Raw genomic sequence first — 17,430 nt, forward strand, 5'->3', positions numbered from 1 at the left:
TGACACAACCTCAATATTGGTCCAAACACAATGCAATTAAATTAGTTTTTCATAATAAATTAGGCATATGCAAATCTACTACCCCAAACAAAAGTTATGACCTTGATCTATATTTAACCTTAATCTATAGTTAACCTTATAGTCTACCCAATTAGTTTATCCTCTGTCCTGCTCCAAACAGATGTAAACTGCATCCTGTGTCCTGTGCTTGTCATTCTTTTGAGTCCTTTACTGTATAGTTTTATTGCATTTTTTCTATTTCCAGTAAATTTGGGTTTTCAAAAAACAGCTTTGTTGAAGAATATTTGAATATAATAGACTGCATACATTTAGAGTGTACAATTTGATAGGCTTTGATATATACATATACAGATATATACAAATATATACACATATATATACGTATATATACCTATAAAACCATAATCCTAGTCAAGATAATGAACATATTTACCATTCTGAAAACTTTCCTCCTACTCTCTTCATAATCCTTTCCTAGCCCTTTCCTATCCCCTCAGACCCAACTACCTATAAACATTTGCTATGTACTGAATTATGTCCCCCCGAACTTTATATATTAAAGCTCTAACACTTAATGTGATGGTATTTAGAGATAGGACCTCTGGGAGACAATTAGGTTTAGACGAGGTCATGAGGGTAGGGCCTTTGTGATATGATTTAGTGTCCTTATAAGAAGAGAAACCAGAAAACTTGCTGGCTTTCTTCATCATGTGAGGACACAATGAGAAAGCTCTGTCTGCAAGCTAGGAAGAAACTTCTCACTAGAACCCAACCATGCTGGCACCGTGATCGCACATTTTCAGCCTCCAGACTGTGAGAAAATACATTTCTGTTGTTTAAGCCTCTCATTCTATGGTATTTTCTTATGATAGATCAAGCAGACTAATACACCATGGATATGGTATCACTTCATTAGTTTTCATTTCACAGAATTTTATTTAAATGGAATCATAGAATATACACTCTTATTTGTCTAGATACTTTCACTCAGCATAATTACTTTGAGATTAATCTATATTATAATATGCATCCATATTTTATTCCTTAATATTGCTGAGTAGTATTCTATTGTATGGAATATCACAGTTTCTTTATCCATCGACCTGTTAATGAACATTTGGGTTGTTTCTAGTTTTTAGTTATCACAAATAAAGATTCTATGAACATTCATATACAAATACTTGTATGGACATGTTTCATTTTCTTTTGGGGAAATACACAGGTATGGAATGGCTGGACCAACATGTGTGTGTGTGTGTGTGTGTGTGTGTGTGTGTGTGTGTGTGTGTGTGTATTTAACATTTTAAGATACTGCCAAACTATTTTCCAATTTTCCAAAATGTACCATTTTGCATCTCCACTACAGGAGAACATGAGGGTTACTTTCCCTCCACATCATCACCAACGCATAGTATAGTCAGTTGATATTTTAATTTCAGCCATTCTAATGGGTTTGCAGTAGTATCTTAATACTTTTCATTTGAATTTCCCTAATGACTAATGATGTTGAACATCTATTCATATGCTTATTTACCATTTGTATTTCTTCTTCCAAGTGTCTGTTCAAATACTTTTACCATTTTTGCTCTTGATATTCTCTGTGTCTGTCATTATTTTTAGAAAGTTTCAGCCACGATTATTCCAAAAGTGTTTTCTGTTCTGTTTTCTCCTGCTATTCCAAATGCATGTACCTTTTGAAAATATCCCACAGTTCTTTGACATTCTATTCTGGAGGGGTTTGGGGTTTTCTTCCTCTTTGCATTTCATTTTGAGAAATTTCTACTGGCATAACTTCAAGCTTACTGATTCTTTTCCTGGCCATTTCCAGTCTACAGCTGAGCCCATCAAAGCATTCTTCATTTCTGTTGGAGCGTTTTTAATTTCTAGCATTTCTTTTCTAGATATTCTTTTGCATTTGAATATCTGATTGTTCCAGCCAGCACTATTTGTTGAAAATCACATTCTTTCTGTACTATTTGCCTTTCCACTTTTGTCAGAAATCAGTTATCAATATAAGTGTGAATCTCTTTCTAGACTTTCTATTCTGTTTCATTGATCTGTTTTTCTATCTTGATTCCAATACTACATGACTTTGCTTACTGTAGCTTTATAACTCATTTTGACACCAGGCAGTGTTAATCCTCCATGTTACTCATTTTCAAAATTGTGTGGACCATTTTAGGTCATTTGCAGTTCCATATGAATTTTACTCGGTTTCTCCCAAGTTTTTACTAAGGTCACCTTGAACCTACAAATCAGTTTGAGGAAAATTGGTATTTTAACAATATTTAATCTTCTGTTTCATAACACGGTTTATTGATTCATTTATTTAGTCTCCTTTAGTTTGTCTCAGGAAGTTCTGTAGTTTTTAATATACAGATTTTTCCCATCTTTTGTCAAATTAATGCCTAAAGATTTCATATTTTTGATGCTATTATAACTGTATATTTAAAATTTCAATATCTGATTGAAAGTATACAGAAAATCAATTCCTCTATATTAAGCTTGTATCATTCAATCTTGCTAAACTCACTTATTAGTACTAGTACCTGTTTTTTTTTTTTTTCATGGATTCCCTTGAATTTTCCACATAGACAATCATGTCATCTGCTTTTCTTGTCTTATTGTGCTAGTTAGAATTTCCAATGCAATGTTAAATAGACATGGTAATAGTGGACATCCTTGACCTTTCTGATTGTAAGAGGAAAACATTCAGTGTTCCATAATCAATTGTGATGTTGCCTACAGATTTTTCATACATTCCCTTTATCAGCTTGAAAGAGTTCTCTTCTATTACTAGCTACTTGAAAGTTTCTCATCAGGAATTGATGATGAAATTTATTCAGTACTTTATCTGTATCTATGGAAATGATTATATGATTTTCATTTTTAGCTTGTTAATATGGTGAAATACATTGTTTACTGTTCTAATGTTAAATCACATTGGATTCCTGAAATAAAACACATTTGGTCATGATGAATTGTTTTCTAAATTGTTAGATTTGATTTGTTAATGTTTTACTAATATCTTTTGAATCTATCTTCATGAAGGATACCGACTTGTAATTTTCCTTTCTTGTAATGTCTTTGCAAGGTTTTTAGTATCAGAGTAATGCTGGCTCATACAATATGTTAGAAAGCATTCCCTCCTCTTTATCACCATTCTTCCTTAAATATTTGGTAGAATTCACCAGGGATGCCATCTGGACATAGAGCTTTCACTGTGGAATGGATTTGAACTACAAAGTCAATTGCTTAACAGTGCTATTAAGACATTTCTTTTTGAATGAGCTTTGGTAATGTATATCTTTCAAGGAAGTTGTCCATTTCATCTAACTTGTCAAATTAATTGCCATAATGTTATTCAGTATTCAGAATATTCCCTTATTGCCCTTTCAACATCTGTAGAATCTGTAGTGATACTACCTCCCTAAGTCCTGGTATTGGTCATTTGTATCTATTCTTTTCCTTGATGGGTCCAACTTTTGGTTTTACTGATTTTATTAATTTTCTATTTTACATTTCATTAATTTCTGCTCTGATCTTTATTATTTCTCTTTTTTTGTCTTTATGTTGTGTTTTGCTCTGATGTTCCTACCATCTTAAAGTATAAGACGAGATTACTGATTTCTGACCTTTCCTCTTTTCTAAGATATGTGTTTAGTGCTGTGCATTTCCCTTAAGTACTGCTTTAATAGAATCCCACAAACTTTGATATTACATTTTCATAAAAAGTTCAAAACAATTTCAAATTTCTCTTTTACTTTCTTATTTGACACAGGGGTTATTTAGAAGTGTGCTATTTACTTTTCAAGTATTTAGGGATTTTCCAGATTTTTTGTTTTGTTTTGTTTTGTTTTGTTTGAGACGGAGTCTCACTCTGCTGCCCAGGCTGGAGTGCAGTGGTGTGATCTCGGCTCACTGCAAGCTCTGCCTCCCGGGTTCACGCCATTCTCCTGCATCAGCCTCTGGAGTAGCTGGGACTACAGGCATCTGCCACCACGCCCAGCTGATTTTTTTTTTTTTTTTTTTTGTATTTTCAGTAGAGATGGGGTTTCACCTTGTTAGCCAGGATAGTCTGGATCTCTTGATCTCGTGATCTGCCCGTCTCGGCCTCCCAAAGTGCTGGGATTATAGACATGAGTCACCACGCCCGGCCTTCCAGATGTTTTTGTTACTCATTTTTAATTCCACTGTGGTCAGAGAACATGCTTTATGTGACATGAATTCTCTTAAAATTGAGATTAGTTTTATGGCCTGGAATGTGGTATATACTGGTAAATATTCTACATTAACTTGAAGAAAGGGTATTATCTGCCATTTGGCAGAGAGTATTCTATAAATTTTAATTATATCAAATTGGTTGATATCATACAAGTATTCTATATCTTTACTGATTTTCTGTCTACTTGTTTTCTCCATTATTAAGAGGTTTTGAAACATGGCTATAATTTTTTATTTGATTATTTTTCTTTGCAATTATATTAGCTTTTGTTTCACATAATTTGAAGTTTTCTTATTAGGTATATAAGATATTAAGATTGTTATTTACTTTTGATAAACCAGCTCCTTAATTATTATCAAATGACCTCTTTATCCCGAGTAATACTTTCTGCTCTGAAATATACTTTCACATTAAATAGCTCTTCCAGCTTTCGATTTCCCACTCTTTTGCTTTAACCTCCCTGTGTCCCTATAGTTAAGGTGTAGTTTCATGTAAGCAACATACAGTTGGGACTTGATTTTTATCCAATTTGACAACCTCTGATGTTTAATTGGATTATTTACATTACATTTTCTAGGAATAAATTTAACATCTTTGTTGTCTTTTCTCCATTGTTCTGTATTCCTTTAGATTAACTGAATATCTGTGATCATTCTACTTTTTCTTCTTTGTTGGCTTATTAGTTACAACTCTTTGTTGTGTTATTTTCGTGGTTGCTTTTGGTTTCATATTATACATGTTTAACTTATCACAGGCTACCTTTAAGCAATATTATGTCATTTCACATATATTACATGAATCAAACAATAATATTCCAGCATTTCTTCTATACAAACTTTTGTGCTATTGTTGCCACATGTTTTAATTGTATGTTACAAACCAAAAACTACATTGTTTTTGGTTTTGGCTAAACATTAATTATCTTCTAAAATAATCTGAGTAATAAGAATAAGAACAATATATTATAACATATATATACATGAATAGTATGTATTTACTCAGGTAGTTACCACTTCCAGAGCTCTTAATTCCTTGGACAGATCCATATTTCCATCTAGTATCATTTCCATCTAGGTGAAGGACTTCCTTTAACATCACTTTTTTGTTGTTGTTGTTAAGATGGAGTCTTGCTCTGCTGCCCAGGCTGGAGTACAGTGGCATGATCTTGGCTTACTGCCACCTCCACTTCCCAGGTCCAAGCAATCCTCCTGTCTCATCCTCCTGAGTAGCTGTGATTACAGGTGTGCACCACAATGCCCAGCTAATTTTTGTGTTTTTAGTAGAGATGGGGTTTCCCGATGTTGGCCAGGCTGGTCTCAAACTCCTGATCTCAAGTGATCCACCCCAAAGTGCAGGGATTACAGGCATGAGCAACCACACCCGGGTCTTTAAATATTTCTTATAGCATAGGTCTCCTAGTAAGTAATTGTTTTTAGTTTTGAGCTCTCTTCCTCACATGTCTGATAAAAAGACTTTTTGTCTTTGTTTTTGAAGGTATTTTCCCCTGGGTATAGAATTTTGGGTTTGCAGAGTTTTTTGTTTTTTCCTCTTAATACTTAAAGATATTGTTCCATTGTCTTCTTGCTGGCATTGTTTCTATCAATAAATATTCTGTCACTGTCCTCTTTATTCCTTTGTATGTAATGCCCTCCCCCAACTCCCTCATTGCTTTTTTCTTTTTTTTTATCAGTGGTTTTGAATAATTTGATTATGGTGTTCTTTGGCATAGTTTTCTTCATGTTTCATGACCTTGAGAGTTTGGTGAGCTTCTTTGATCTGTGAGTTTATAGGTTTAAAAAAATCTGAAATCCCAGTCATTTATAAAAGGGTGTTTATTTCTTATTCATGCCAAGTCCAATAAGAATTCTATTGCCCTACTTTTTGTAATTTACAACCATCTGTAACACCTAGTTTCCAAGAACAATGCAACAAAAACAGAAGTCAAGGAGGAGGGCACAACAGCTTTTAACCATCTCAGTCTGGAAGTGGCTCCAAAAATCTCTTCCTTTTACAATCTATTGTCCAGTAGTCACATGACCTCAATCTAATTGCTAAGAGAAGCCCCAAAATATAAGAGGACATGTGGGTATTTGGAGAACTTAAATTGTCTCTGTCACACAAGAAAGGCGGTTCCAAATAGAGAACAACAGAATGAAAACAACTTAGGGGGCATAGGCTGGAAAAGGCTCCCCAAAGCAATGACATTTATGCTAAGATCTAAAGGGAAAAAAGAACTCAGCCCTTGTATGTTTGAAAGATAACCAATATAGTGAAGAGGTCAGAGGCTAACACATTAGTGAAGTAATAAAATATGCATTCGTAATGTGGGCTCTATATAATAGATACTATAGAGCTATAGAAAACTTTCATGGGTGCGGGCACGAGATCTTCACCAATCTTGTTCAGTTAAATTGTTTATGCACTAATCTCTTACATGTAGAAATATATGCAGAAAGATAAGACTTAACACAAAAAAAGTGGTGCTGAGAAACTACAGGATTCACTCATTTCTTCAACAGCATTCACTAATTGTCTAACAGATAAAAGGTAGATTACAGGGATATAATGTTTACTGCAATTCTCCCTATGTGGAATTATTCTATACACTCAAACACAGAACTGGGGTTTCTCCCATAGTGAAATGAAAAATAAATTCTAAAACAAAGTCAAATTAAAATTTATATTGAATTAAACAGAATAAAATAGGAAAGAGTTTAGAATGATAAAAAAAATTCTCACTCTGGTCAAACATTTTAATAATAATCAGTATTCTGGATACATAAATTTGGTAAATTCTCATGAAAAGTAATTATAACAATACTTTTTTTCTTCAAATGAAAAAATGAGTTTTAGACAAATACACATATCTCCATGCTTATTAGTTAGGTCGATATCCACATTTTCATGCCTACTAATTACTCTAATATTTTATTTATGTTAAATCTGCACCTTGAACTCAAATTCTTCTAACTCACCTTCTTTACTTTTATCTTTTAATCCTATAGTTCATTCTCATTTCTTTGTCCAATTCCCTTGCACGAACTGGAAGGTGTTAATCCTCAAAGGCTTCAAACTAGACAACTGAAGGGAACATTTGAAAAACTATTTCAGAAAAAGATAGATAAGATAGAGTTTATCTAATTGTGTTCCAGAAATAAATGAGAAGTAGACTTCTCAAAGAGCAAGTAAATACAAAGTGGGTAAGCAAGCATCTCTCCTTATGCTCTCTTAAATTTCTGCTATAGGACTGTGACTATGGTACAAAGGATGCTATACTTGGTTCTCTTGACAACGCTCTGGTACTTACTCACTGAGTGAACTCACACAAGTTACTCAGTTCACTCTTTTTCCTTAACCACAAATCTCAAAAGAAATAGCATCTACTGGTATGGATTGTTGTCAGTATTAAATGATTTATTGTATATAAAGCACTTTTGTACAGTGCTGGCATTAATAAATAGTACATATTTACCATTCCTGACACTTGTAACAGCTATCATGAAGTCACAGTTGTAAAATACCATATTAAAATTTCACTGACTTGATAACTGTTTTTCAGGCTTAGATCTAAATGTTTTCACACAGTTAATATAATTTAAACCCTCTTAAATCAAATTCATCCTGCACCAAATTCTATTATATAACAAATATTTATAGCAGAATTCCAGTGTGCTTCAAGTCTGTGAATATTATAATTTCCCTTTTATTATTCTAGTTTGAAAAAGATGCCACTGGTTCCAGTTTTAAATGACTATTTTTCTAATTTTTTTACTCTATATAAAGATACATATTCCAAAAAATTTAACTTTTAATATGATATCAGTTTAATACACATAACTCAATAAAAGCTAAAAAAAAATAAAATGCCTACTTAGAAGAAAAAAAGAATATAACATAAATAATAGATCTCTTTCTCACCTCGACAAAGTGATCACTTACCGATAAGAATCTATGCACAGTCAGGACAGGAGTAGGAAAGCATCTGCATTTGGTCATTTTTATTTCTCCTTAGCTTTAGGGTTAGCTACTGGACAAACAGCAAGGCTGTGTACTGTTATATCCCGAGTATTTCAAATCCTGAACAAAGTTGCACAGCTTCTGAACATAAACAAGGCTTAGCTTGTGACAGGCCCGGTACCATTAAACAGGACAGAATTCTATCTCATTTCTTTGCTTCTTGCCCAAATAACATGCATGGAAACTCCTTGCACATTCTGTTTAATCCTTATGCAAACCTGCCTTCAAACATGAGAATTATAATTCTAACTTGGGATTTATTTTACTCAAGACATTGCCCTAATTGTGAGAAATAATCTCAGATTTCTAATCATGAAATACACACTTACTAACCAAATTATAGAAAATAATTTTATATTATTAAGCTTGAAGGTTAAATCAACTAGACTCATTCATTTTTTCATTTGCTTATTGTTTAATTTGTTCATTATAACAATCCTATGAAATATACATAGGAGAGGCTGTATTCATCTACTTCTACATAGCCAATCTATCAAAATAACTAATGAGCTCCATTTATTCCGTAAAACATGAAGGCTGATGCCCAGCACTTGCTGGACATATCAGAGAATAGTTAATAAACTATTCCTAATCCTATGGTTGCATTTCATAACCATGAGACAATTTTTGTATTTCCCAGCCTGTCTTTGCCAGTTTTTTCATAGTAAATTCTATAACACAGGTAAAAATGATATAAATAAATGAAAATTGAGTGCAAAAGGGAACAGTTCTTATTTGTAAGAAAACTAAGCTGAATGATCTGGAAAGACTCTCAAGAACTAAAAAGAATTAGTATGACTTAGATAACAGTAAGGCAACTTTGAAGACTGAGAGACATTTTGAAATTCTAGATGAATTTTCACTGTTTCACTGCAACCTGAAAATTACAGGCAATGAATTATAAGTATTATTAATGCCAGAAGATGATGCAGAAGTCCAATCAGTGGGCTCCAGAAAGCTTTTAATCTACATTAAAGATTGATGAATGGATATTTAAATTATTTATTATACAATACAATGTTTAAGGTACATATGTATTGTTTTACAATTTTCTACTTTAACTAACATTTTCTATTAACTAACAAACTATATGTTCCCAATATGTAGTATAAAAGATCGATTTTCAATTCTCTTTTTATGAGGAAAATAAAACTCATCAAAGTTAAGTAACAGTCAGTAAATCACAAAGCCACATTACAAATTCAGACTGTATATACCTATATTTGAATATCTTCTGCTAGCAAAAATGTACCATAGCTCAATTACTAAAATAGAGGTTACTTTGAAAGGAACAGTATATTTACTATGTCTTTAATCCCATTGCTATCATTTTTAAACCTTACCAAAAAGAAATTATGAATCAAAGTAGGAATTCTATTATTGAGCAAGGTAAAAACCATAAAAAAAATATAGGTTACAAGTGTAGAAACAGGGAAACCAGATGATCAGCAACTTGGTGGTTACATGTGCTACAAATTTGTATCTTAATGTTTGAAATATATGTGCTTATGTTATGCCTTACTATGTTCTGAGAGATAGTGTAACGTAAGGAGAAGTTTAAAAGGTAGGTTCTGAAATCAGTTGACTTGGATTTGGGTCTTGGCTCTACCATTTATTAACAGGTAATACTGGTCAATTCACTTAACCTCCATGTGTCTCAGTCTCCTTATCTGTAAAATGAAGAAGATAATTCTTATCATATAAGGGTGTTTGTAGGATTCAATAAAATAATCCATGTAAGGGAGTACCTGCTACATAGTAAGCACACATGACTCACTAGCTAACATTGATGTGCCAGTGAGGGTGCTAACATAGTAAGTAAGAGTATTCCTGGCATGGGGGCCAGTCTGCCCAGATTGAAATCCCAACTCAGTTACTTAGCAACTCTGTGAACCTGGGAGAAGTTACTTATCCTCTTCATGCCTCAAATTTCTCATCAGTAAAAAATACGTAATAGCTCCAGCTTCGCAGGATTATTGTGAGGATCCAATGGGTTAATAAATACAAAGTGTCATGTGTAATATACATGGCATATAAAGTGCCATAATGTAATCAACGTTAGCCACAATTTTGGCATTATTGGTTTTTTGGCTACATAGAAAACTGCTGTTTCTCAGAACATATATATACATATTACCATGGTCATTTTAGCTCTATGCTTCTCACTCTCTGTTTGAGACACTCAAACAATTTAGTCTCTAGTACAGGACTCAAGCAATTTAGTATTTAATACAGACAAATCACCAGTGCCATCTAAGCAGCAAGCTGTTAATAAATTCACCAAATAAGGAATGTTGCTAAAAAGGGGTAAAATTTCTACAGATATAAATTTATTAAGACAAACAATCTAATGTAGTTAGAAATCTGTGACAAACTAAATATAATGTAGTTTGAAAACTATGACTATTTTAGTTGAAAATTAACAAACAAAAATTGTATATATGTGTGGTATACAATATGTTTTGATATATATATGTATACATTATGAAATAGCTAAGTCAAGCTAATTAACATATATAATACATCAGATATGTATTTTCATGGTAAGAACATTTAAAATGTACTTTCTCAGCAATTTGCAAGTATACAGTATGTTGTTATTACCTAAGTCACCATGTTGTACAATAAACCTCCAAAACTTATTCCTTTCTAACTAAACTGTTGCATCCTTTAACCAACATCTCCACGATCCCTTCCCCAGTCCTCAGTCCCCAGTAACCACCATTTACTCTGTGTTTCCATGAGTTTATTTTAAAAATTCTACAGGTAAGATCATGCGGGTTTTTCTTTTTGTGCCTAGGTCATTCTATTTAGTATAATATACTTCAGCTTCCATGTTATAGCAAATGACAGGATTTCATTCTTTTTTTTATTTTTTGCTACAAACTTTTTATTATTATTATTATTATACTTTAACTTCTAGGGTACATGTGCATAACGTGCAGGTTTGTTACATATGTAAACTTGTGCCATGTTGGTGTGCTGCACCCATCAACTCGTCATTTACATCAGATATAACTCCCAATGCAATCCCTCCACACTCCCGCCTCTCCATAATAGGCCCCGGTGTGTGATGTTCCCCTTCCCGAGTACAAGTGATCTCATTGTTCCCACCTATGAGTGAGAACATGCGGTGTTTGGTTTTCTGTTCTTGCAATAGTTTGCTGAGAATGATGGTTTCCAGCTGCATCCATGTTACTACAAAGGACACAAACTCATCCTTTTTTATGGCTGCATAGTAGTCCATGGTGTGTATATGTGCCACATTTTCTTAATCCAGTCTGTCACTGATGGACATTTGGGTTGATTCCAAGTCTTTGCTATTGTGAATAATGCCGCAATGAACATACATATGCATGTGTCTTTATAGCAGCATGATTTATAATCCTTTGGGTAAATACCCAGTAATGGAATGGCTGGGTCATATGGTACTTCTAGTTCTAGATCCTTGAGGAATCACCATACTGTTTCCCATAATGGTTGAACTAGTTTACAAACCCACCAACAGTGTAAAAGTGTTCCTATTTCTCCACATCCTCTCCAGCACCTGTTGTTTCCTGACTTTTTAATGATTGCCATTCTAACTGGTGTGAGATGGTATCTCATTGTGGTTTTGATTTGCATTTCTCTGATGGCCAGTGATGATGAGCATTTTTTCATACGTCTGTTGGCTGTAAGCATGTCTTTTTTGAGAAATGTCTGTTCATATCCTTTGCCCACTTTTTGATGGGGCTGTTTGTTTTTCTTCTTGTAAATTTGTTTGAGTTCTTTGTAGGTTCTGGATATTAGCCCTTTGTCAGATGGACAGATTGCAAACATTTTCTCCCATTTTGTAGGTTGCCTGTTCACTCTGATGGTAGTTTCTTTTGCTGTGCAGAAGCTCTTTAGTTTAGTTAGATCCTATTTGGCAATTTTGGCTTTTGTTGCCATTGCTTTTGGTGTTTTAGACATGAAGTCCTTGCCCATGCCTATGTCCTGAATGGTATTACCTAGGTTTTCTTCTAGGGTTTTTATGGTATTAGGTCTAACATTTAAGTGTCTAATCCATCTTGAATTAATTTTCGTATAAGGAGTAAGGAAAGGATCCAGTTTCAGCTTTCTACTTATGGCTAGCCAATATTCCCAGCACCATTTATTAAATAGGGAATCCTTTCCCCATTTCTTGTTTTTCACAGGTTTGTCAAAGATCAGATGGCTGTAGATGTGTGGTATTATTTATGAGGACTCTGTTCTGCTCCATTGGTCTATATCTCTGTTTCGGTACCAGTACCATGCTGTTTTGGTTACTGTAGCCTTGTAGTATAGTTTGAAGTCAGGTAGCGTGATGCCTCCAGCTTTGTTCTTTTGACTAAGGATTGTCTTGGAAATGCGGGCTCTTTTTTGGTTCCATATGAACTTTACAGCAGTTTTTTCCAATTCTGTGAAGAAACTCATTGGTAGCTTGATGGGGATGGCATTGAATCTATAAATTACCTTGGGCAGTATGGCCATTTTCACAATATTGATTCTTCCTATCCATGAGCATGGTATGTTCTTCCATTTGTTTGTGTCTTCTTTTATTTCACTGAGCAGTGGTTTGTAGTTCTCCTTTAAGAGGTCCTTTACATCCCTTGGAAGTTGGATTCCTAGGTATTTTATTCTCTTTGAAGCAACTGTGAATGGAAGTTCATTCCTGATTTGGCTCTCTGTTTGTCTATTACTGGTGTATAAGAATGCTTGTGATTTTTGCACATTAATTTTGTATCCTGAGACTTTGCTGAAGTTGCTTATCAGCTTAAGGAGATTTTGGGCTGAGATGATGGGGTTTTCTAAACATACAATCATGTCATCTGCAAACAGGGACAATTTGACTTCTTCTTTTCCTAACTGAATACCCTTGATTTCTTTCTCTTGCCTGATTGCCCTAGCCAGAACTTCCAACACTATGTTGAATAGGAGTGTTGAGAGAGGGCATCCCTGTCTTGTGCCAGTTTTCAAAGGGAATGCTTCTAGTTTGTGCCCATTCAGTATGATATTGGCTGTGAGTTTGTCATAAATAGCTCTTACAATTTTGAGATACTTTCCATCAATACCGAATTTATTGAGAGTTTTTAGCATGAAGGGCTGTTGAATTTTGTCAAAAGCCTTTTCTGCATCTATTGAGATAATCATGTGGTTTTTGTCTTTGGTTCTGTTTATATGCTGGATTACGTTTATTGATTTGCGTATGTTGAACCAGCCTTGTATCCCAGGGATGAAGCCCACTTGACTATGGTGGATAAGCTTTTGAGGTGCTGCTGGATTCGGTTTGCCAGTATTTTATTGAGGATTTTTGCATCAATGTTCATCAGGGATATTGGTCTAAAATTCTCCTTTTGTGTTGTGTCTCTGCCAGGCTTTGGTATCAGGTTGATGTTGGCCTCATAAAATGAGTTAGGGAGGATTCCCTCTTTTTCCATTGATTGGAATAGTTTCAGAAGGAATGGTACCAGTTCCTCCTTGTACCTCTGGTAGAATTCAGCTGTGACTCCATCTGGTCCTGGACTTTTTTTCGTTGGTAGGCTATTAATTATTGCCTCAATTTCAGAGCCTACTATTGGTCTATTCAGGGATTCAACTTCTTCCTGGTTTAGTCTTTGGAGAGTGTAAGGGTCCAGGAAATTATCCATTTCTTCTAGATTTTCTAGTTTATTTGCATACAGGTGTTTATAGTATTCACTGATGGTAGTTTGTATTTCTGTGGGGTTGGTGGTGATATCCCCTTTATCACTTTTTATTGCATCTATTTGATTCTTCTCTCTTTTCTTCTTTATTAGTCTTGCTAGCGGTCTATCAATTTTGTTGATCTTTTCAAAAAACCAACTCCTGGATCCATTGATTTTTTGGAGGGTTTTTTGTGTCTCTATCTCCTTCAGTTCTGCTCTGATCTTAGTTACTTCTTGCCTTCTGCTAGCTTTTGAATGTGTTTGCTCTTGCTTCTCTAGTTCTTTCAATTGTGATGTTCGAGTGTCAATTTTAGATCTTTCCAGCTTTCTCTTGTGGGCATTTAGTGCTATAAATTTCCCTAAAATTAAAAGACACAGACTGGCAAACTGGATAAAGAGTCAAGACCCATCAGTTTGCTGTATTCAGGAGACCTATCTCACATGCAGAGACACACATAGGCTCAAAATAAAGGGATGGAGGAAGATTTATCAAGCAAATGGAGAACAAAAAAAATCAGGGGTTGCAATACTAGTCTCTGATAAAACAGACTTTAAACCATCAAAGATCAAAAGAGACAAAGAAGGCCATTACATAATAGTAAAGGGATCAATTCAACAGGAAGAGCTAACTATCCTAAATATATATGCGCCCAATACAGGAGCACCCAGATTCATAAAGCAAGTCCTTAGAGACTTACAAAGAGACTTAGACTCCCATACAGTAATAATGGGAGACTTCAACACCCCACTGTCAACATTAGACAGATCAACGAGACAGAAAGTTAACAAGGATATCCAGGAATTGAACTCATCTCTGCACCAAGCAGACCTAATAGACATCTACAGAACTTTCCACCCCAAATCAACAGAATATACATTCTTCTCAGCACCACATCGTACTTATTCCAAAATTGACCACATAATTGGAAGTAAAGCATTCCTCAGCAAATGTACAAGAACAGAAATTATAACAAACTGTCTCTCAGACCACAGTGCAATCAAACTAGAACTCAGGACTAAGAAACTCAATCAAAACTGCTCAACTACATGGAAACTGAACAACCTGCTCCTGAATGACTACTGGGTACATAACGAAATGAAGGCAGAAATAAAGATGTTCTTTGAAACCAATGAGAACAAAGATACAACATACCAGAATCTCTGGGACACATTTAAAGCAGTGTGTAGAGGATTTCATTCTTTTAAAAAGTTGATTCTTATTTCATTGCGTATATACACAACAACATTTACTTTATCCATTCAGCCACTGATAGACACTAAAGTTGATTATGTATCTTAAAGTAATGCCACAATGTGCAGCATTACTTTAGGATGCAGGTATCTCTTTGACATGACTGATATCATGTCATTTGGATATATACACAGAAATGGAATTTTTTGATCATATGGTGTTCTATGTTTAATTTTTTGAGGAATTGTCATGCTGTTTTCTAAAATGGCTGTACCAATTTACATTCTAAACAGCAGTGAGCAAGGGTTCCTTTTCTCTACATCCTCAACACTTACCTCATTTTCTTGATAACAGCCATCCTAACAAGTGTGAGGTGATATCTCATTGTGGTTTTAATTTGCCTTTCCTTGATAATTAGTGATGTTTATCATTTTCATATACCTGTTGGCCATTTGTATGTCTTCTCTCAAGAAATGTCTTTTCAGGTCACTTTGTGTAGAAAGGACATGTTAAGAATTAAGGTTGTGACATGTTTATACAGCTATCGAAATGTCATGCAAATGCCAAGTAGAGAAAATTTCAAAAACTGCAAACTATAAGAAGATTGCTTGATAAACACAGTACCAAAAAGAGACTCATTTTGCGTGAGTCAAACAATTGAGAAACACTGTTAAAATTTTTTGGACAGATTTGTGATGTTAATAAACTCCTGATCTTCTCTAGACCTCATTTTCCAATGATACGAGAGTGCTGCATGTATTGAATTTTTTTTCTAGTTTTAAAGGTAAGTGATACTATCACTATACTAACTTTAACATCATTAATCTAAGCATTATCTGTCAAAGTGTTTTTCTTGGGGGAAACTCTGATAGCTTCTAAGATTCTTATCAACTTGATGATTTTTGTCAGTGCAGCTATATTGGAGGAAAAGAATTAGAAGTATGAATTTTTGATATAATGTAAACAGCACAAAAGCTATAACATACGCTAAGATATTATATTGTTGGATAAAGAAAAATATTAATACCACATAAAGACCCCATATAATAGAATTATATAGCTTTACTTTTTGCACATCACATGATTGTTAATCAAAGCTTACAGAACTCAAAACTACAAAGCTATTGTAACCTATACTATACCTGCAGTCCTCATTTTGTGCACTTTAAATATGCACAAATTTCAGAACCACAATTTAGTTAAATGGTACTAGTCCTCCAATAACACATTTCAAATTTCATAGTAATTACACAAGAGCTGCTGGCTCTTTAGCCCACAAATCACTAGAGAAATAACAGATGACATGATGATCAGTGACCAATCATAGCACTTCTTTCAAATGATTGGTCACTGCACATTTGCAATCTTCAAACATAGATAGGAAAGTGTGTTTTCTCCATGTTTCCCAGAGATAAACCCACATGATATTTTACAAAAGTTGATAACAGACAAAGGGGATTAGCCTATAAAAGTGAAAGTATAGCAAAGAAAAAAAATGTGATAATGCTGGGATGGAAACTGGATGTGAGTAGGAGATCTGAAAATGGTAACAACAAACAAAGACAAGAGAAACCTAGGCCCACATGAAAAGCGAAGGTAAGTACTGTGTTGAAAAAGCCTGATAAATATAAAAAACAAAGTCATTTCAACAGGATTCTAATTTAATGTAAATGGAGTTGTAGGAGAAATAGCTGACCATAGAATGCTGACACTGAATCCTTTGGAGAGATGTAGTTATGCAGCCAGAGGAACTTAATGAGGGTGAATCCACCACACAAATGAGGAAAGTGATCGAAACAAAAAAGACGACAACATCTCAGAGGAAGTGACACCAACGTGAAACTTCACATTGAAGTTCCTTTAAATGTTAAGGAACTCTCAGAGAAATTTCACAACATTTAAAGTACAACAGACAAAATACTGGGAACTAATCTAAACTTTGAAAGGAACATAACAGCTCAATTCACCAAGACATAGAAAAGATGCTCATTCCATATGATAAGTTATAGAATTAGATAGAAGGCAAACACTGTTCCAACTACTTCTGACAAGTTTTTGCAATGATATCATACACTTTCTCAATGTTTCTAATGTTCTAAATTACAGTGTACTAAAAAACATTAGTTTAGTTTTACTAATTATTCATTTCCCTATACATTTATGAACCACAGTAGGAGAGTTTTTAATGCTTCGATAAGAAGTTTTAAAGGTCACAGAAAATTGTCGTTTTTACCTTTGATTATTAAGATCACATTACCTGGTTTCATCTTACATCGTGGTTTTTAGGGTCC

General features: G+C 34.2%; 1 protein-coding gene across 15 annotated transcripts in view; it reads right to left on the minus strand.

The window, feature by feature from the left end:
* The window catches only part of MTHFD2L (methylenetetrahydrofolate dehydrogenase (NADP+ dependent) 2 like), a 186,423-nt gene that overhangs the window by 113,277 nt on the left and 55,716 nt on the right, over positions 1 to 17,430 (minus strand). The window lies entirely within an intron of this gene.

Source organism: Macaca fascicularis, chromosome 5 (genome assembly GCF_037993035.2).
Source record: "Macaca fascicularis isolate 582-1 chromosome 5, T2T-MFA8v1.1".
In the NCBI taxonomy this organism is placed as follows: Eukaryota; Metazoa; Chordata; class Mammalia; order Primates; family Cercopithecidae; genus Macaca; species Macaca fascicularis.